A 22022-nucleotide genomic window follows, 5' to 3' on the forward strand; every position below is an offset into this window, starting at 1 on the left:
TATGGCTACTCCAGCTTTCTTTTGGCTTCCAGTCGCATGATAAATAGTTCTCCATCCCCTCACTCTCAATCTAAAGGTGTCCTCAGGTCTAAAATGAGTCTCTTGTAGACAGCAAATAGATGGGTCTTGTTTTTTTATCCATTCTGATACCCTATGTCTTTTGGTTGGCGCATTTAATCCATTTACATTCAGTGTTATTATAGAAAGATACGGGTTTAGAGTCATTGTGATGTCTGTATGTTTTATGCTTATAGTGATGTCTCTGGGACTTTGTCTCACAGGGTCCCCCTTAGGATCTCTTGTAGGGCTGGTTTAGTGGTGACAAATTCCTTCAGTTTTTGTTTGTTTGGGAAGACCTTTATCTCTCCTTCTATTCTAAATGACAGACTTCCTGGATAAAGGATTCTTGGCTGCATATTTTTTCTGTCTAGCACCCTGAAAATCTCGTGCCAATTCTTTCTGGCCTGCCAAGTTTCAAAAGAGAGATCAGTCACGAGTCTTATAGGTCTCCCTTTATATGTGAGGGCACGTTTACCCCTTGCTGCTTTCAGAATTTTCTCTTTATCCTTGTATTTTGCCAGTTTCACTATGATATGTCGTGCAGAAGATCGATTCAAGTTACGTCTGAAGGGAGTTCTCTGTGCCTCTTGGATTTCAATGCCTTTTTCCTTCCCCAGTTCAGGGAAGTTCTCAGCTATGATTTCTTCAAGTACCCCTTCAGCACCTTTCCCTCTCTCTTCCTCCTCTGGGATACCAATTATGCGTATATTATTTCTTTTTAGTGTATCACTTAATTCTCTAATTTTCCCCTCATACTCCTGGATTTTTTTATCTCTCTTTTTCTCAGCTTCCTCTTTTTCCATAACTTTATCTTCTAGTTCACCTATTCTCTCCTCTGCCTCTTCAAGCCGAGCTGTGGTGGTTTCCATTTTGTTATGCATTTCGTTTAAAGCGTTTTTCAGCTCCTCGTGACTGTTCCTTAGTCCCTTGATCTCTGTAGCAAGAGATTCTCTGCTGTCCTGTATACTGTTTTCAAGCCTAGCGATTAATTTTATGACTATTATTCTAAATTCACTTTCTGTTATATTATTTAAATCCTTTTTGATCAGCTCATTAGCTGTTGTTATTTCCTGGAGATTCTTCTGAGGGGAATTCTTCCGCTTGGTCATTTTGGATAGTCCCTGGCGTGGTGAGGACCTGCAGGGCACTTCCCCTGTGCTGTGGTGTATACCTGGAGTTGGTGGGCGGGGCCGCAGTCAGACCTGATGTCTGCCCCCAGCCCACCGCTGGGGCCACAGTCAGACTGGTGTGTGCCTTCTCTTCCCCTCTCCTAGGGGCGGGATTCACTGTGGGGTGGTGTGGCTCGTCTGGGCTACTTGCACCCTGCCAGGCTTGTGATGCTGGGGATCTGGCGTATTAGCTGGGGTGGGTAGGCAAGGTGCTCGGGGGCAGGAGGGGCAGGCTTAGATCGCTTCTCCTTAGGTGATCCACTTCAGGAGGGGCCCTGTGGCAGCGGGAGGGAGTCAGATCCGCTGCCGGCGGTTTGGCTCCGCAGAAGCGCAGAGTTGGGTGTTTGCGCGGAGCGAGCAAGTTCCCTGGCAGGAACCGGTTCCCTTTGGGATTTCGGCTGGGGGATGGGCGGGGGAAATGGCGCTGGCGAGCGCCTTTGTTCCCCACCAAACTGAGCTCTGTTGTCAGGGGGCTCAGCAGCTCTCCCTCCCTTTGTCCTCCAGCCTTCCCGCTTTCCGAGCAGAGCTGTTAATTTCTGACCTCCCAGACGCTAAGTCGCGCTTGCTGTCGGAACACAGTCCGCCCGGCCCCTCCGCCCTTGCAAGCCCGACTCGGGGGCTCTGCTTGGCCGGCGAGCCGCCCCTCCGCCCCGGCTCCCTCCCGCCAGTCCGTGGAGCGCGCACCGCCTCGCCGCCCTTCCTACCCTCTTCCGTGGGCCTCTCGTCTGCGTTTGGCTCCGGCGACTCTGTTCTGCTAATCCTCTGGCGGTTTTCTGGGTTATTTAGGCAGGTGTAGATGGAATCTAAGTGATCAGCAGGACGTGCGGTGAGCCCAGCGTCCTCCTAAGCCGCCATCTTGCCGCAACTCCTAACTAAAATTATTTTCATTCAACAAATTTAATGAAATTCCTTCAAAATGGGCATGGTTCTAGATGCTGTCTATACAAAGGTATGTGTGGAAGAATAAGAAGTCAGGTATTGAGTAAGGCATGGACCCCACACTTAATGGGCCTAATCCCTGATACCCAAAAACCCATAAAATACCCATCAGAAAAACTTCTGCAATAATTAATTTGCCTAAGTCTCTTATACACATATTCACTATTGTCTCCATTTTTCAAATTCTTACTCATATATTATTTACTGTGACTTTAAATCCACAGTGTGAAATACATGTCCTTATTCCAAAAGTGAGAATTTTTATAAGTATACAGATAAGAATCAATTGGATTTTCAATGTTAATACAGCCCAGTAATATGTCTATGCAAAAAAGAAGAGGAAAAAGGCTGAGCTCAAAAGTTTTTCACTTAGATACAAAAACAGACTATTCAAAGGCTTGCAGACTGCATTCAAGACTCTGTGTTGGAGATAATGAGACACCAGCTGCTTGTCACTCATTTACGGAGTTTTATGTAGTCGAAGAAGAATGATCAAATATCCTGCCAGAGCTACTTGTGCCATCTATTTTCTATAGTGCATAATACAAATGCATACATTTCTTTTATAAACTAAATACATTTTTTATTAAATGGAATACACTTTCTGGATTTATTTAATCTCTTAATAACATCTTCTGGCAGGGAAAATGTATTTTCTCCTTCAAAGAACATTTGAGTTGAGACCTTATCCACACCTGGTTCACATTTGGAAAAAGAAAAAAAAAAAGGTAAACTTCAACATCAACTCCACCCATATCCACAGGAGGAGAATAAGATGGAAGTGCGAGAACAGCAGCAAAATGGGTTGGGATGGACAGAAATGCTTCCTCCACCAAGAAAGGAGTGAACTAGTGTCTATGGAATCAAAAGTAGATTTGGGAGACATGATATTGGTCATAGCTAATCTCCCATTGTGAAATATCTTAAGATTTTCCATGCCCTAAAAGTATACAGGGGAATATTACATCAATTAAAAAAAAAAAAAAAGACTGTTCTGATAGTGACTAATTTCAGGACAATTCAAAACTAAAGTGTGTGACATAAACTTTAATTTACCTGTAAAAGTCAGGAAGTAAGGTTATAAATGACTTCACTCTTCCAAAACTATTTGTTCATATGTAAAACAACGTCCAAGAGCTGTAGCAGCTTTAAGATACTATTTTGTTAGTTTGCTCTCACATAGGATAACACCAAAACAAAACAAAACAAAGCAAAACCATGTGATGAACAGGTATGAAGTTCACATGCTGCTAATAAAAAAGAAAAACAGAATGAGAGCTAACATAAACCATATAAATAATATTACTTTAATAACAGTTAAATAAATGTTATTTAAAACTATGGTTTTTTTAGAGGTAGAAACTTGCATATGGAAGAACTCAAGCCATCAACAGGTCTTTAGGAAGATGAGAGGAAGGAATGAAAAAGGGCAGAGTGTGAGGATGATTTTAGCAGAAAGAGGGGGTTTTTCTCAGTCAAAACAACAGAAAATAGCAGAATGGACTAGTTCTCTTATTTATGCATAAGCACAAACTCTAGTCAGCTTTAATGATTCAACTCAAGTCACCTCCACTTTGAGACCTTCCTTGATGTTACCAGTCAGATTTACCTACTACTCCTCTCTTACCATCTCATTTAATAATGTCAGCTTCACAGGTATGTCCCCTCTCTGGATATCAACGCCTGGCAAAATTGCTGGTATGTAGTAAAGCACTTAGTAAGTAGTGCTCAGAATCAATGAATTTCTCAGAAGTTTGCTTTGATATTTCTAGACTTTTTTTCTCCTGAACACTTCCACCAGATGGCTTCAGGGACAAAAAATGGGGAAGGAAGGAGGGAAGGGAAAAAGATCCATTCCACAATAACTTAGATTGAAAATTCCTTGGGTAGGGACTTGGAATTCCTTATAGCTTCATATTCATCACAGAGCCTAGCAAAATGCCTTGTGTTCAGTAACACTAGATAGGTATTTGTGGGTTTAGCTCTCCAACAGATTAGCTCTAATGGGATGAAGGACATTTATCCTGATTACTATGGGTCTGCAAGCGGAACCTGATATTGTTGAGGTTGCTGAGATCAACCAGTCTTATATTTGAAAACCTTACCCTTAGAGCCTGACTTTGGTAATTCTTTTCTCTGTACTACCCTTTCACCTCATACATATTATATTATATCACCGGTCAGGCCAACTTACAATTCTACAAGCTGTGGTGTTTATTTTTGTGCCAGTATCCATAGAGTAGCTAGCTAGCCAGACTAGTCATTTAATAGCAGCTTATTAATGACAACCCTGGCAGGACCTAGAATCCATTCATTGGTCTTCCACCTTTTTCTGTCCCTTATTCCCTTCATATCCTCACTTTCCAATATATACAACTTGTTTTTTAAGTTTATACATTTATTTTGAGAGGGGGTTGGTCAGAGAGAGAGGGTGAGAGATAATTCCAAGCAGGCTCCCACTGTCAGTGAGGAACCTGATGCAGGGCTCAAACTCATGGAACAGTGAGATCATGAACTGAGCTAAAACCAAGAGTCAGATGCTTAACTGACTGAGCCACCCAGTCAGTTAATATCCAAGTTCTATTCCAATGTTCAACATTATAATCACTCTGGTATATATACTCTCAGCTCTTCTGGTCTTCTGTCATTTTGTTGTACCTATTTGGCAAACCCCAATCCTGCTTAGATCTAACTTTCCATCTGCTACTCATCTGCACCTAAATAAATAACTACATGTGTATAAAGATAAACTGCATTGAATGTTCCAAATGCTGACTGGTCTCTTTTTAAATTCATAATTAATAACCTCAAGTGAGTTCACAGTTTAACCCAGGAACCCTACTGCATTTCCCCAGAATAGTCGCTCCCCAACCCTTCTAGACTAATATATACCATCTCCTACTTCTCAAATCTCTAACACCACTCCCTTCCTCGCTCTCATCAGATAATAAGATTAGATAACCTTGGCTCTTATTGAGAAAACAGAAGTGGTCAGAAGAGAACTTCTACAAAATTCTAACATGACTACTCAACCATTGCTTCTAGCCCTGCCTTTCCTTCTGGTGCCTTTATGAATGAACTGTGCCTACTTGGATCAAAGCTGATCTTTCACTTGTATACTCAATCCCATCCCCTCTTACCTACTCAAGGACATTTCTCTAGGAATCCTTTCCTCCTTCCCCTGCACTATCAAGTCTTTCCTCTCTACTTTTTCATATCCATATGTAGACAAACACCATTATTTCTTTATCTAAAATAGACACTCTCCCCATCTCCATCTCTCATATCACTTTCTCCTCGAGCTACCATTTCATTGCTCTTCTACCCTTTTCAGAAAATACCTCAAAGGAGTTGTGTATACTTGCTGTTTCCAATTCATTTCCTCCCAATCTCTCTTGAACTCATTCCAAATCATACTTTTATCCCCACCATCTTTTCAGCCATGACCCCCATGTTGCTAAGTCCAACCAGCCATTCTCAGTTCTCATCTTACCTGAATTATCATAAGAGTTTGACATTGTTGATTACTCCCTTCTCTGAGAAACATTTTCTTCACTTAGTTCTAGAAACAGCACATTCCTAGCTTACCCCCTATATCCATAGCCACTTCCTCAAAATCTCCTTTGCTATTTCTTGCAAATCTTCCCAACTACTGTCCAATGGGATGTCCTAGGCTTCTTAAGCATCTTGTTTCTATCTACACAAACTCTATTGGTGATATCATCTAGTTTTATGGTGTCAAATACTGTCCACAAGAACAATGACTCCCAAATTTATAGCTCTTTCCCAAATCTCTTCCCTGAACACCACATCAACATGGCCTACCCTGTATCTCAACATATTCATTAGATATATACCCAGGATCTCAAATTTAACACATCCAAAGGCAAACTCTTGGCCTTCTCCCAAGACCACCTGTTTCCAACAGTTTTCCATTTCAGTACATACAATTATTCTATCCTATCTCCTCAGGGGAAAAAATATATATCTTGCAGTTATCCTTGACTCCTCACACCTCACATCTAATCTAGCAGTAAATCCTCTTGGTTTTGACATTAAAATTTCCCTCCTTCCCCCATCTTTTCCTCCCAAAATCCAAAGCACTGACAGCAGAAAATACTGGAGAGAATGTGATACAACAGGAACTCTCATTCATTGCTGATGGGAGTGCAAAACTACACAGACACTTTGGCAGGCAGGCTATTTCTTACAAAACTGAACAAACTGTACCATACAGTCTAGCATTCACATTCCTTGGTAGTTATCAAAAAAAGTTGAAAACTTATGTACACATAAATATCTGTACACAGATGTTTATAGCAGCTTTATTCATAATTGCCAAAACTTGGAAGCAGCCAAGATGCCCTTCAGTAGGTGAATGGATACATATACTGTGGTGCGTTCAGTCTGCTTTTAAAAAAGAGGGATCTCAACATAAAGAATCCCAGAGATTTATAAGGAGGAGTCTCTTTAGAACTCCTACTTTGTTACCCTAAAATGGTTAAATCTGTCCTATTGATGTCCTGGCTGGACTGTGAGGTCTTAAGAGCAGACACCATGTATGATTATTCTTTAAATATACATTGCTCCATGTCTGACTGCAGCCCTGCCCACCAATGCAAGTTATTCAAGACAGCACAGGGGAAGTACACAGGGGAAGTGCCCCTCAGTTCCGCACCACTCCAGGGACTATCCAAAATGACAAAACGGAAGAATTCCCCTCAAAAAAACCTCAGGAAATAACGACAGCTAACGAACTGATCAAAAACGATTTAAACAATATAACAGAAAGTGAATTTAGAATAATAGTTATAAAATTAATCTCTGGGCTTGAAAACAGTATAAAGGACAGCAGAGAATCTATTGCTACAGATCAAGGGACTAAGGTACAGCCAGGAGGAGATAAAAGATGCTATTAATGAGCTGCAAAATAAAATGGAGATGACCACAGCTCGGATTGAAGAGGCAGAGGAGAGAATAGGTGAACTAGAAGATAAAATTATGGAAAAAGAAGAAGCTGAGAAAAAGAGAGATAAAAAAATCCAGGAGTAATAGGGGAAAATTAGAAAACTAAGTGATGCACTAAAGAGAAATAATCTACACATAATTCGTATTCAAGAGGAGGAAGAGAGAGGGAAAGGTGCTGAAGGTGTACTTGAAGAAAGAATAGCTGAGAACTGCCCTGATCTGGAGGAGGAAAAAGGCATTAAAATCCAAAAGCCACAGAGAACTCCCTTCAGACGTAACTTGAATCGATCTTCTGCATGACATATCATAGTGAAACTGGCAAAATACAAGGATAAAGAGAAAATTCTGAAAGCAGCTAGGGATAAACGTGCTCTAACATATAAAGGGAGACCTATAAGCCTCGTGACTGATCTCTCTACTGAAACTTAGCAGGCCAGAAAGGAATGGCAAGAAATCTTCAATGTGATGAACAGAAAAAATATGCAGCCAAGAATCCTTTATCCAGCAAGTCTGTTAATTAGAATAGAAGGAGAGATAAAGGTCTTCCCAAACAAACAAAAACTGAAGGAATTCATCACCACTAAACCAGCCCTACAAGAGATCCTAAGGGGGATCCTGTGACACAAAGTACCAGAGACATCGCTACAAGCATGAAACCTACAGACATCACAAGGACTCTAAACCCATATCTTTCTATAATAACACTGAATGTAAATGGACTAAATGCGCCAACCGAAAAACACAGGGTATCAGAATGGATAAAAAAAACAAGACCCATCTATTTGCTGTCTACAAGAGACTCATTTTAGACCTGAGGACACCTTCAGATTGAGAGTGAAGGGATGGAGAACTAGTTATCATGCCACTGGAAGTCAAAAGAGAGCTGAAGTAGCAATACTTATATCAGACAAACTACACTTTAAATTAAAGGCTGTAACAAGAGATGAAGAAGGGCATTATATAGTAATTACAGGGTCTATCCATCAAGAAGAACTAACAATTATAAATGTCTATGCGCCAAATACCGGAGCCCCCAAATATACAAAATAATTAATCACAAACATAAGCAACCTTATTGATAAGAGTGTGGTAATTGCAGGGAACTTTAACACCCCACTCACAGCAATGGATAGATCATCTAGACACATGGTCAATAAAAAAACAAGGGCCCCGAATAATACATTGGATCAGATGGACTTGACAGATATATTTAGAACTCTGCATCCCAAAGCAACAGAATATACTTTCTTCTCGAGTGCACATGGAACATTCTCCAAGATAGATCATATACTGGGTCACAAAACAGCCCTTCATAAGTTTACAAGAATTGAAATTATACCATGCATACTTTCAGACCACAATGCTATGAAGCTGGAAATCAACCACAGAAAAAAGTCTGGAAAACCTCCAAAAGCATGGAGGTTGAAGAACACCCTACTAACGAATAAGTGGGTCAACCAGGCAATTAGCGAAGAAATTAAAAAATATATGGAAACAAACGAAAATGAAAATACAACAATCCAAACGCTTTGGGACGCAGCAAAGGCAGTCCTGAGAGGAAAATACATTGCAATCCAGGCCTATCTCAAGAAACAAGAAAAATCCCAAATACAAAATCTAACAGCACACCTAAAGGAACTAGAAGCAGAACAGCAAAGGCAGCCTAAACCCAGCAGAAGAAGAGAAATAATAAAGATCAGAGCAGAAATAAACAATATAGAATCTAAAAAAAACTGTAGAGCAGATCAACGAAACCAAGAGTTGGTTTTTTGAAAAAATAAACAAAATTGACAAACCTCTAGCCAGGCTTCTCAAAAAGAAAAGGGAGAGGACGCAAATAGATAAAATCATGAATGAAAATGGAATTATTACAACCAATCCCTCAGAGATACAAACAATTATCAGGGAATACTATGAATAATTATATGCCAACAAATTGGACAACCTGGAAGAAATGGACAAATTCCTGAACACCCACACTCTTCCAAAACTCAATCAGGAGGAAATAGAAAGCTTGAACAGACCCATAACCAGCGAAGAAATTGAATCGGTTATCAAAAATCTCCCAACAAATAAGAGTCCAGGACCAGATGGCTTCCCAGGGGAGTTCTACCAGACGTTTAAAGCAGAGATCATACCTATCCTTCTCAAGCAATTCCAAGAAGTAGAAAGGGAAGGAAAACTCCCAGACTCATTCTATGAAGCCAGTATTACTTTGATTCCTAAACTAGACAGAGACCCACTAAAAAGAGAGAACTACAGGCCCATATCCCTGATGAATATGGATGCAAAAATTCTCAATAAGATACTAGCAAATCGAATTCAACGGCATATAAAAAGAATTATTCACCATGATCAAGTGGGATTCATTCCTGGGATGCAGGGCTGTTTCAACATTCGCAAATCAATCAACGTGATACATCACATTAACAAAAAAAAAGAGAAGAACCATATGATCCTGTCAATCGATGCAGAAAAGGCCTTCGACAAAATCCAGCACCCTTTCTTAATAAAAACCCTTGAGAAAGTCGGGATAGAAGGCACATACTTAAAGATCATAAAAGCCATTTATGAAAAGCCCACAGCTAACATCATCCTCAACGGGGAAAAACTGAGAGCTTTTTCCCTCAGATCAGGAACACAACAAGGATGCCCACTCTCACCGCTGCTGTTTAACATAGTGCTGGAAGTTCTAGCATCAGCAATCAGACAACAAAAGGAAATCAAAGGCATCAAAATTGGCAAAGATGAAGTCAAGCTTTCGCTTTTTGCAGATGACATGATATTATACATGGAAAATCCGATAGACTCCACCAAAAGTCTGCTAGAACTGAGACAGGAATTCAGCAAAGTTGCAGGATACAAAATCAATGTACAGAAATCAGTTGCATTCTTATACACTAACAATGAAGCAACAGAAAGACAAATAAAGAAACTGATCCCATTCACAATTGCACCAAGAAGCATGAAATACCTAGGAATAAATCTAACCAAAGATGTAAAGGATCTGTATGCTGAAAACTATAGAAAGCTTATGAAGGTAATTGAAGAAGATTTAAAGAAATGGAAAGACATTCCCTGCTCATGGATTGGAAAAATAAATATTGTCAAAATGTCAATACTACCCAAAGCAATCTACACATTCAATGCAATCCCAATAAAAATTGTACCAGCATTCTTCTCGAAACTAGAACAAGCAATCCTAAAATTCATATGGAACCACAAAAGGCCCCGAATAGCCAAAGGTTTTTGAAGAAGAAGACCAAAGCAGGAGGCATCACAATCCCAGACTTTAGCCTCTACTACAAAGCTGTCATCATCAAGACAGCATGGTATTGGCACAAAAACAGACACATAGACCAATGGAATAGAATAGAAACCCCAGAACTAGACCCACAAACGTATGGCCAACTCATCTTTGACAAAGCAGGAAAGAACATCCAATGGAAAAAAGACAGCCTCTTTAACAAATGGTGCTGGGAGAACTGGACAGCAACATGCAGAAGGTTGAAACTAGACCACTTTCTCACACCATTCACAAAAATAAACTCAAAATGGATAAAGGACCTAAATGTGAGACAGGAAACCATCAAAACCTTAGAGGAGAAAGCAGGAAAAGACCTCTCTGACCTCAGCCGTAGCAATCTCTTCCTCGACACATCCCCAAAGGCAAGAGAATTAAAAGCAAAAGTGAATTACTGGGACCTTATGAAGATAAAAAGCTTCTGCACAGCAAAGGAAACAAATCAACAAAACTAAAAGGCAACCAACGGAATGGGAAAAGATATTCGCAAATGACATATCGGACAAAGGGCTAGTATCCAAAATCTATAAAGAGCTCACCAAACTCCACACCCGAAAAACAAATAACCCAGTGAAGAAATGGGCAGAAAACATGAATAGACACTTCTCTAAAGAAGACATCCGGATGGCCAACAGGCACATGAAAAGATGTTCAGCGTCGCTCCTTATCAGGGAAATCAAATCAAAACCACACTCAGGTATCACCTCACGCCAGTCAGAGTGGCCAAAATGAACAAATCAGGAGACTAAGATGCTGGAGTGGATGTGGAGAAACGGGAACCCTCTTGCACTGTTGGTGGGAATGCAAATTGGTGCAGCCACTCTGGAAAGCAGTGTGGAGGTTCCTCAGAAAATTAAAAATAGACCTACCCTATGACCCAGCAATAGCACTGCTAGGAATTTATCCAAGGGATACAGGAGTACTGATGCATAGGGCCACTTGTACCCCAATGTTCATAGCAGCACTCTCAACAATAGCCAAATTATGGAAAGAGCCTAAATGTCCATCAACTGATGAATGGATAAAGAAATTGTGGTTTATATACACAATGGAATATTACGTGGCAATGAGAAAAAATGAAATATGGCCTTTTGTAGCAATGTGGATGGAACTGGAGAGTGTGATGCTAAGTGAGATAAGCCATACAGAGAAAGACAGATACCATATGGTCTCACTCTTATGTGGATCCTGAGAAACTTAACAGGAACCCATGGGGGAGGGGAAGGAAAACAAAAAAAAAAAGAGGTTAGAATGGGAGAGAGCCAAAGCATAAGAGACTGTTAAAAACTGAGAACAAACTGAGGGTTGATGGGGGGTGGGAGGGAGGAGAGGGTGGGTGATGGGTATTGAGGAGGGCACCTTTTGGGATGAGCACTGGGTGTTGTATGGAAACCAATTTGTCAATAAATTTCATTAAAAAAAAAAAAAAAAAAGAGCTCACCAAACTCCACACCCGAAAAACAAATAATGTAGTGAAGAAATGAGCAGAAAACATGTATAGACATTTCTCTAAAGAAGACATCCAGATGGCCCACAGGCACATGAAAAGATGCTCAACGTCGCTCCTCATCAGGGAAATACAAATCAATACCACACTCAGATCACCTCACGCCAGTCAGAGTGGCCAAAATGAACAAATCAGGAGACTAGAGATGCTGGAGAGGATGTGGAGAAACGGGAACCCTCTTGCACTGTTGGTGGGAATGCAAACTGGTGCAGCCATTCTGGAAAACAGTGTGGAGTTCCTCAAAAAATTAAAAATAGACCTACCCTATGACCCAGAAGTAGCACTGCTAGGAATTTACCCAAGGGATACAGGAGTACTGATGCAGAGGGGCACTTGTACCCCAATGTTTATAGCAGCACTCTCAACAATAGCCAAATTGTGGGAAAAGCCTAAATGTCCATCAACTGATGAATGCATAAAGAAATTGTGGTTTATATATAAAACGGAGTACTACGTGGCAACGAGAAGGAATGAAATATGGCCCTTTGTAGCAACGTGGATAGAACTGGAGAGTGTGATGCTAAGTGAAATAAGCCATACAGAGAAAGACAGATACCATATGTTTTCACTCTTTTGTGGATCCTGAAACTTAACAGAAACCCATGGGGGAGGGGAAGGAAAAAAAAGAAAAAAAAAAGAGGTTAGAGTGGGATAGAGAACCAAAACATAAGAGACTCTTAAAAACTGAGAACAAACTGATGGTTGATGGGGGGTGGGAGGGAGGGGAGGGGAGGTGATGGGCATTGAAGTGGGCATCTTTTGGGATGAGCACTGGGTGTTGTATGGAAACTAATTTGACTATAAATTTCATATAATAAAAAATTAAATAAATAAATAAATAAATAGAATAAATATACACAGTTCCTACCAGTACTCAGCACATGATATTTAATAAATGTTTATTAAAATACTATATCATGTTTTAGACTAATTTGTGTCATATTTTAGATGGTTCTTGTAATCAACCTGGTGTTTTAAATGCATCAAATAGGCAAATTTCTACAGAAAGTAATATTTATATTCATGGGGGGCCAACAATATCTTTTTAATATACTTTGGACTTACATACTACCCCACTTTCCTATGTATTACCTGATTTGTAATGATTTTTTGTCTCATGTACCAGTATACATATAAATATACAAATATACAAATAAATAAGAATTCTTTTAAAAAGTTAAACATTATACAGCGTTCCAAACTTAGCCTACTTGTTTCAATTACATTTTTTCAAATTATTTAAAGAAAATATGAATGTCAACAAATAGAAAGATACTAAGCATGAGATACGTAGTATCAGTTATTTGGAAAATTGAGAAAGGGCATTGTTCTGCTTTCTTTAGGAGGTGGAAACAAAGCATGCTGGAGAATGTGTTGGTGTCTACCCTGGGAGACAGGTAGGGAAGGTAAAGAGGCTTGGCAATAAATTGTACCTCCAGGAGGCTAAAGAAGTGTTGGGGGTCTGAGTTTGGCTTTTTATTTTTCTTTCTCTTTCTGGCTAATTTCACTTAATATAGTGTTCTTGAGGTCTACCCATATTATCACAAATGGCAGAATTTCCTTTTTTTTTTTAATATTTATTTTTGGGAGAGCATACGCAGTGGAGGAGCAGAGAGAGGGGGACGGAGGATCCACAATGGGCTCTGTACTGACATACTGACAGCAGTGAACCAGATGTGGGGCTCGAAATCACAAACACGAGATCATAACCTGAGCCGAAGTTGGATGCTCAATCAACCGAGCCACCCAAGTGCCCCAGAATTTCCTTCTTTCTTATGGCTCAATTTTATATATATATATATATATATATATATATATATATATATATATATATATATAATCACACCTTTTTAAAAAAATTTTTTTAATGTTTATTTTTCGAGAGAGACAGAGACAGAATGCAAGTGGGTTAGGGGCAGAGAGAGAGGGAGACACAGAATCCGAAGCAGGCTCCAGGCTCCGAGCTGTCAGCACAGAGCCCGACGCAGGGCTCAAACTCAAGAGCTGTGAGATCAGGACCTGAGCCGAAGTCGGACGCTCAACCGACTGAGCCACCCAGACCCCCCTCACACCTTTTTTAATCCATTCATTCATTTAGGTTGTTTCCATATCCTGGATATTGGAAAAATCCCACAATAACTGATTCTATTGTGGTTATCATTTTGCAGTATATTCATGTATCAAATCATCATGTTTCACACTTAAAACTTACACATTAAATGTCAATTATAGCTCAGTACAGCTGGGGGCATGGTGAATAAGTGCTAGAGGCTCACTGAGCAACTGTAGGAGATAGAACTCCTTCCCCTACTCTGATTTGGATGCTTTGAAAAACTGTGATAGATGCTGTCATAGTGGAAGAACACTAAATACAAATGGATGTAAGGAGAAGTACTGTAATTAATTGAAGGTCACAATGAATTAGGAGTTGGAGTCAATTGAGATGTCATCACCACAGGAAAATAATGCTTCAAAGGGATATGAAGTTTTATAAATTTTAAAATATAAATCAGCAGGTAATTTGTTCTAGAAGTCCAATACAAAATTTCCATCAAAATAGAAAAGGAGAAAATCTTTACCACTATAAATTCATGTATGCTGTATTTCTCCTCCACTCAATGTTTACTCTTGCAGTTGTTGCTACCTGAGAATCCTATATTTCATAAGTCCTTTAGGAAAAGGCAAAATGGTGAGGTCAGGGGGGAAAGTGTCCATGTTGCCACACTCCATGGGGGCAATTACATGTAGAAAGCCAAATTTGTTTGCCCAGCTGTGCTGCTGGGGAGTAGGTGGGCCTCATGTTCTCCCCTCTATTCCACGTCAGAATGTTAAGCCCACCCCCTTAGGTAAAGTTTCTTCACTTAAGACCTCAGATAGTCTTAGGCTCCCCTAAGTTTCACTTCAAAATGGAGCAAACAGAGCCACATCAGGGCCCAGGCAGGCACCATCTGTGCAGAATGGTTCAGACTACACACACAATTCAATTCCCCTAATTTGGTGCACCTTTCCTTGGCTGCAATAACTTGCCTGGTACTTATGACACTTGTTTAAAATCAACTCTCCAATTCTAGGACATCTAGGGGAATATTAGACACTAACCAACAATAAATAATCAGAAAACACCCCTGGATTGTGTGGAATAAAGTCAGGTTTTAAGAGAAAGAGTCATAAACTACATCTTAAGTCTAAAAGCATTTGCTTAGGATTCTGAGAATTTTTACAAATAAATTTTTATTAAAATGTCCCTTAAAAATAAATAATCATGTCTATAATTTTTTGTATTTTGGAAATCCCAATCCATTGACATCAATAGAATTTTTTAGTTGAAATAAAATGGAGTAAACAGTGCAAGCATAATAATGATGCATAAACCAATGGATTCTAATATTACGTTACTGACTTTGCCTTAAAATGAAATTTTTTTCATTGATACACTTGAACTTTGATTAATCACTAGCAATTGTTTGGTCAATATGGTGACACTCCTTACTTTCAAATCACCAATTCCAAATAGACAAATTTCTTTTAAATTGGGTTCATAATCATAAATTTTCTTCCCTACAAGAACTAAATTACTCAACCACAAATATTACTTGAGTATTTATTTTGTCCACATCACAGAAAAAGACAGTGTATGGGATACACAGATATTTGTAATTCTTCCTCTCAAATACTTTATAATACTGATGAGGAGATAAGTCATACACAAGAATGACAGGTATAGATATAAAAAGTCAGTATCCATGAAATGGCCCCAACAGGAAGGGCTTAGGAGAATCAAAAGTGAGAGGAATACCCATGTACAGTGGTATGAAGAAAAGTCTCCTGGAGGAAATGGACCGAGAGCTGTATAAGAGGGAGCCATGAAGAGTTTAACAAATGGAAAAACATATGCTTTCTTGAGTGTGAAGGTGATGCTAAAGAAAGGGAGATCAATGACTATCCTCTACACCAAGAGCTAGCTTTTAAATTGTTAATGGTTGTATGTAGCTTCATAATGTACTGACTTTGATTTTAATCAATTTAAATTTTATTTTAATACAATTTCTCATATAAAGAATTTCCATTCTGATCTCATCTTCCTAGATATTCTACATAGCTTCTTTCTTAGCCAGTATCCATATTTCTATAATTCCTATGACTAGAACTAATCATTCTCAAGAGTTCTCTTAATTCTGCAGGATCCTATAATCATATGATCTTTTTCAGAGTTCCCGGGTGATGTTTTAGTCTCCATCTTTTTTATCTTTTATAGCCTGTTTTACTATTAGAACTATATCCAACAAGCCCCATTGTGTCTCTGTTAAACATAAACAAGAAATAGAAGACTGGAGATACCACCAAAACATAGTTTGCAGAATTTTTTTTGAAAATATGGTGATGTTATAGATGAAGATTCAATTTTGGATATAAAAATCCTAAAGCTCCCAGGATATCCTTGTCAGAACCACAAATGATCCTGTATCTAAATTTTCACAATTGGTGAGTAGAGCACACTCTGCTGGACAGAACTCTGAAATAGGGGGTAATTGTCCTTCATGGTTCCTGTTTTCCTCTTAGTCTTCCTACTCACCTCCACGTTCCCTTTGCCGTTTTAGAACCAAGCACTTTTTCCCTTTATTATTCTAACCCATTCTCTCTCTCTTTCCCTCTTTCTCTCCCTCTCTCTCTCCCTCCTGTCATACAGAACAGAAATTCTAGATATTGTTCCATAGTGAGATTTTAGGGACCTAATATGCTGTCCCCAGTGAATATTTCCACTTTAATAGAGGACCACAGCAAGAGGGCAATGCTTTGCTCAAGAGAATGAGTTACTATAAAAATGGAATTAAAGTCACATAAGAGGTGAGGGCTTTATTTTTAGAGAGAGATAAGGAGGTTTTCAGTGATCATAGCAGGAATTATCTTCTTAGCACACCTCTTATTTCCCCTTTAGGCAGTGAGCTGGTCTATCTCTTCTAATGAATGAGTGGTGGTAGCAATAATAAAAATAATAGCTAATGCATTGATGTTTATTAATATTAATAGGCTAACATGCATTGCACACAGATTTTTGCATGGATTGTCATGTAATCCCCATTATTATTACCCATTTAAAGATGAAAACATTGAAACATACAGAACTGAAAAATTCTCCCAAAGACCTGGGACTCAAATAGAGAAAGCGTAAACAACTAGGCCATGGCTGCTAAGAATTAGTGACCACGGACCCACAGGAAAAAGTAACCAGGCAATGGGCACATGTGATGCATGGCTCTGGGCCTTTGTCTTTGGCCAAATCCATCAGTGGTATCCTGTTCTTTTCTCTGACTTCTTGTCCCACCCTGGGCCAGGCTCTGCCTTCACACTTAGTTTTTCCAGCTGCCCGAGGCTGAACACCACTACAGTTTACCCCTCTTCCTACTTTTCTTACTCCTTTCCCTGCACCAGCTCAGCTACTCAAAAAGGAAACAAAGTAAGTGGCATAGTCCTCATGTCCTGTGAGATTCCAGGTGAGAGTTGGTTAGTCTAATTAACCATTATTGGTGCTCCAACTGCAACCACTTTAAACTTTCATACTTAACCATAACTGTTTTCTGTTACACCAGTGTTCAAAATGTGAAAGTTTCTGAAAAGTATAAACAGTGCTTTCAGAGAGCAATTTGTTTTGGAATCCAGGTTCACAGACTTTAAAGCTAGGAAAGATCTCAGTGGTCACCTGGAATTACCTCTTCACCATAGAGCCCAGGGAGCTCTAGTGACCTGGCTACAGTTTCACAGTTAGTTCATTCCAACAATAGGACACAGATTTTCTGACTTCCCTTCAGCAAAAATTTGTTCAGCAGAAATTTATATATATTTTATATTTTTTATATATCAGGTATTAAGGGTACAAAAGGAACATAAAATCTAGTGCTCTGTCTACTCATGTGTCTTGGTTAGAGTTAGGTTGTAAACATTTTATGCTGAGAGCATCCTTGGCTGCTAAAAAAAAAAAAAAAAAAAAAAGGTGATGTCTCCAGAGTCACAGCAAGAAAGTTCATTGAAAAGAGCAATGTTTCTCTTTCCTTTAGAAGAGAGTTAGCTTTTAATATGAACTGTTGGAGCAGGCAAAGGCTTCATGAAATATTTATTCATATATTCATAAGATAATCCAAACCCCCTTATTTTATCAGTGAAACCATCAGGAATCAGTGAAGCTACCTGGTTTTATGTTCTTTCCACCATACCTGTACCTTCTACCTTCTTCTGGTTAGAAGCAAAACAAATTTTTCAAAAAGAAACAGTATGACATCCCAAGATGCTATGCTTCCCAATCACAGAAACTTTTTTGCAATTTCCATCTGGGGAAGAAGGATGAATCAGAAGAGAAATAGGCATAAGGACACTGCATATCTTCCTCCGACAATTTTTTTATGTTGGTTGAGAAAGGAAAGAAATGAAAAGACAAAAAGAGTTTTAAGAACCACTGCCTAAGCAAATGGCAGGCGTGATACCATCTGGATGGTTTCTGCTGGCAACATTAAGTAGTTACATGATCTTTTGACCCAGCATTAGATGTTGTCTCTGAGCTGTGGAAAATCTAACACAACCCTGACTTGAAGATAAAGATTAAAGATGAAAAGGTTTTCTAGCCCCCATGATCAATGCTGACACCCAAGGATAATAATGCTACAATGACTATTTTCTTTCTTTTTTTTTTGAGAACAAAAACCTGCAACAGGTCAAATTCTTTTTGTGCTTTATTTTCTAAACATGCAGCTAGTCCTATATTTTGATACTGTTTTCTATATAGCATTATCACTACTTCTTGCCTTCTCCTTGAAAACTGACTATTCATTATTTGCCGGTATTTGGAGACCAAATTTCAATCAATGTGGAATGTACTCCACTGACATACATTTGACAATCCCCTGACTCTCAAAGACTCTCCACAGTGGAAACATAACTGTTACTGAGGGGTTAAAGCCAGTCTTGAGTCATTTCTCAGGCTTTGTGATATGCAGGAGAGCCTAAACGAAAGCATGAATAATGTTTTTTAATATACCTAAGGCTGACTGCCTTAAGTTGTTTTTCTCCCTGCTTGAACCAAAGCACAATAGAAGTTAAGTGTTTTATGCAATTCAAAATCCATTTCAAGACAAATGCCAACACTAAATTATGAATACTTTAAATAATGAAAATATGCATAAAAATATCACATTTTTAATGCCCATAAAAGTAGTAAATATTGGATAAAAAATAGACCCCTTCCAAACTATGAATATTCTGGAAAATAATTTAGTAATCAGTATGGAGACAGTTACTTAGCATGGAAGTGCCCGTTAGAGTGACAATATCAAAGACTGGCTTTATATTTAGATTGTGAAGATGGCTCTTTCTTGTTTTTGTTTTCTTTAAAAATATCTATTGAACACCGTGTGCCAGTCACTTTCATATGAGGAGACTAGATCTAATATTTATTGAGCACCCACTATGTACCAGGAACTCTACATATTGACTTCACTAAATCCTCATGACAATTCTTTGAGCCAGATATTGGTTTGAGTCATGTGAAATTTCCATTTTCATAGGTCAAAAAGGCCGAATATTAGAAAATTCTTAGAGTCTGACCTGAATGTTAATATTTTTATTTTATACGTGGTTCACAGAAAAATAAATAAGTTAAAGTTTATATACCAAATACATGGAAGTGTTGGGACTTCAAACCAGACTCTTATCACTCAACTACATTTGACTTTACCTTAAAAATTGTTATTAAGCTGAAAGGATCCCACAGACCTCCAAACTATAAATCAACTGCCCCACTCCTATCCAAGCCAAAACACCTGAATGGTTTGTGTCTTGTCTTCAGTTTACAGATTTGATTATATTAAAATCCTAATTTCTCTACACACCTATTGCCCTTATTTCATTAGCTTCATTATGACTATAGTCATTGTATTTTCTGAACCAAACTTTGGAACATGTGATCAGAGAGAAACACAGATATTTATGAGGAAAAGGATATAAAATAATTATTATTGATTCCACTGAGAAATTCTGGAAGAATGCTCTTTACAAACACATCACTTGCACACACTGTAGTTTAACTGTTTTGTAGGTGGCTGGCACATTCTACTTGTGGCTCCCTTAGGGCAGGTTTTATTTTACTGCTATTTGTGGAACACCTGTAATTTTGCACACAAAAACACTAGAGCACTTCTAGTGGTAGACAGAGGCAATTGGGAGCATGCTGGCAAGCAGTGCGCTAGACAGTAGGACTAAGACATTCTCCTTTCTTTCAAAAACTCTGCAGAAGTACTGAGCACTCACGGGACAACTACTTATCAAGTACTTTTGATGCATAAGGTATTTTTTTAGATGATGTATAATATATGCTGTATATGACATGCATAATATCTTCTAAGAAAAGGGAAAGATCTGATCAAGTCTTGAAAGTAAATTAGGCAGAGGATAGTTAAGATCCATGGGTCTCAAACTAGCATGGATCAATATTTCCTGAAGGGCTTGTTAAAACACAGATTGCTGGGTCCACCCCAGAGTTTCACATTCAGTAGATGTGAGGTGAGGCACAGGAATTTGCATTTTTAACAAATTCCCAAATTGTGCTCATACTGCTGATCTAGCAACCATGCTTTGAGAACCACTCATATGGACCACTGAAGATAGAGGAAGTAGAATGAGCAATACCACAGATGATGGAATCAACATAAGGAGTGTGGCCTGTCTGGAATATAAATATAGCTATTAAGCTGCTCTGACTTGCTCCATCTGAAGACAATCTACCTCACTGCAGCCTGGGGCATTCTCCTAGATGTGCACAACCTTGGCATCTGGCAGAATGAGAGACAGTTGAAATCATTCATCCATCCAAGTTAGAAGCCTTAAGCGAGTATCCAACAGGAGTCACTCCCTTACCTCCTATATTCCTATTGTTTGTCTCTGTAGAGTTCTTTATTAAGGTCAATTGAGTCTTTAGGCCTCCCTGGGGAAAAAAAAAATATGTGAGGTACTCAAGGGTCTTGTTGCTTTATAAGACTTTTCAAGAACTCTTACATTGTAATTTAGCCATATAAAGCTAAAAGAAAGCTATAACTTTATTTCACAACTATTAAAAAGCTTGTTTCCAAAAATCTGTAGAAATAAAATTTTCTAATCTCCCCCCCCACCTCCACTAAAGCCAGCCTTTAATCTACTCTGTCACTTTAATCTATTGTGCTTTCCGGTGAACTTTAACTTCAAATGATACAAGACGTTTGTCTCACAATCTCTCACCAGTTACAGGCCTCTGCATATTTAAGCCTCATCTTGTGTTGTTGATTTAAACAAAGTGACAAGTCTGAGGCTTAATTAATATTTTCTAGATTGATTCACGGACCTTGATCCACACACTACAGCTCAGCTAAGACATAGTTGAGCTCATGTTTCATAAAGCACATTCAGTGAGGTAGCACTACTACATGTTATCTCTGTCTTACCAAATTGAATCCATAAAGTAAACAGAGTGACTAATGGGCAACTCTCATAACAGAGACTATATTATCTGATTCAGTGGGGAAAAAAGACCCCCGCAAATAAAACCTTACATCATCAAAAAAGAAATCCTACCTCTATGCATCTTTTTCTATCTATCTACCATCCATCTATTACCCACTCTATGAACAATGATCTTAATTCATAGAGCTCAGTTTTAATTCAGCAAGGACCAAACTAAAAAAAAGTTGTCAGGTGTCAAAAAAGCAGTGGAATATCAAGGACAATAAAATGAAAGAATAAAAACAAGAAGGCAGATGACAAAAATTGCCTTACTAAAAAAAGCAAAGAGGAATTGTCATAATATATTTTAAAGGTAATAATAATAATAAAACTATTAAAAAGTCATTTATACTTTTCCCCTTACAGAGAGACATTAAAAGTTCTGTATAAACATGGAAAGAGCTTCAGAATTCCCTTTTCCTACAGATGAAAGGACCTACTGCCCAAGGGATTATTTGCATTTTAGAGATAGCCCCTAAATGTTCACAGAATGTCACAGTGAAACAGAAGGAAGACCTCACTCTTCCAGGGATGTTCTGATTATTTACTTAGGATT

The 22022-nt window shown here is 38.7% G+C and overlaps 1 pseudogene; it reads left to right on the forward strand.

The window, feature by feature from the left end:
• Window positions 1-2145: 2145 nt before the first annotated feature.
• LOC125168109 (retinol dehydrogenase 14-like) overlaps window positions 2146-22022 on the forward strand; it is a 44834-nt pseudogene continuing 24957 nt past the window's right edge.

The sequence above is a fragment of the Prionailurus viverrinus genome, chromosome B3 (assembly GCF_022837055.1).
Source record: "Prionailurus viverrinus isolate Anna chromosome B3, UM_Priviv_1.0, whole genome shotgun sequence".
NCBI lineage: Eukaryota > Metazoa > Chordata > Mammalia > Carnivora > Felidae > Prionailurus > Prionailurus viverrinus.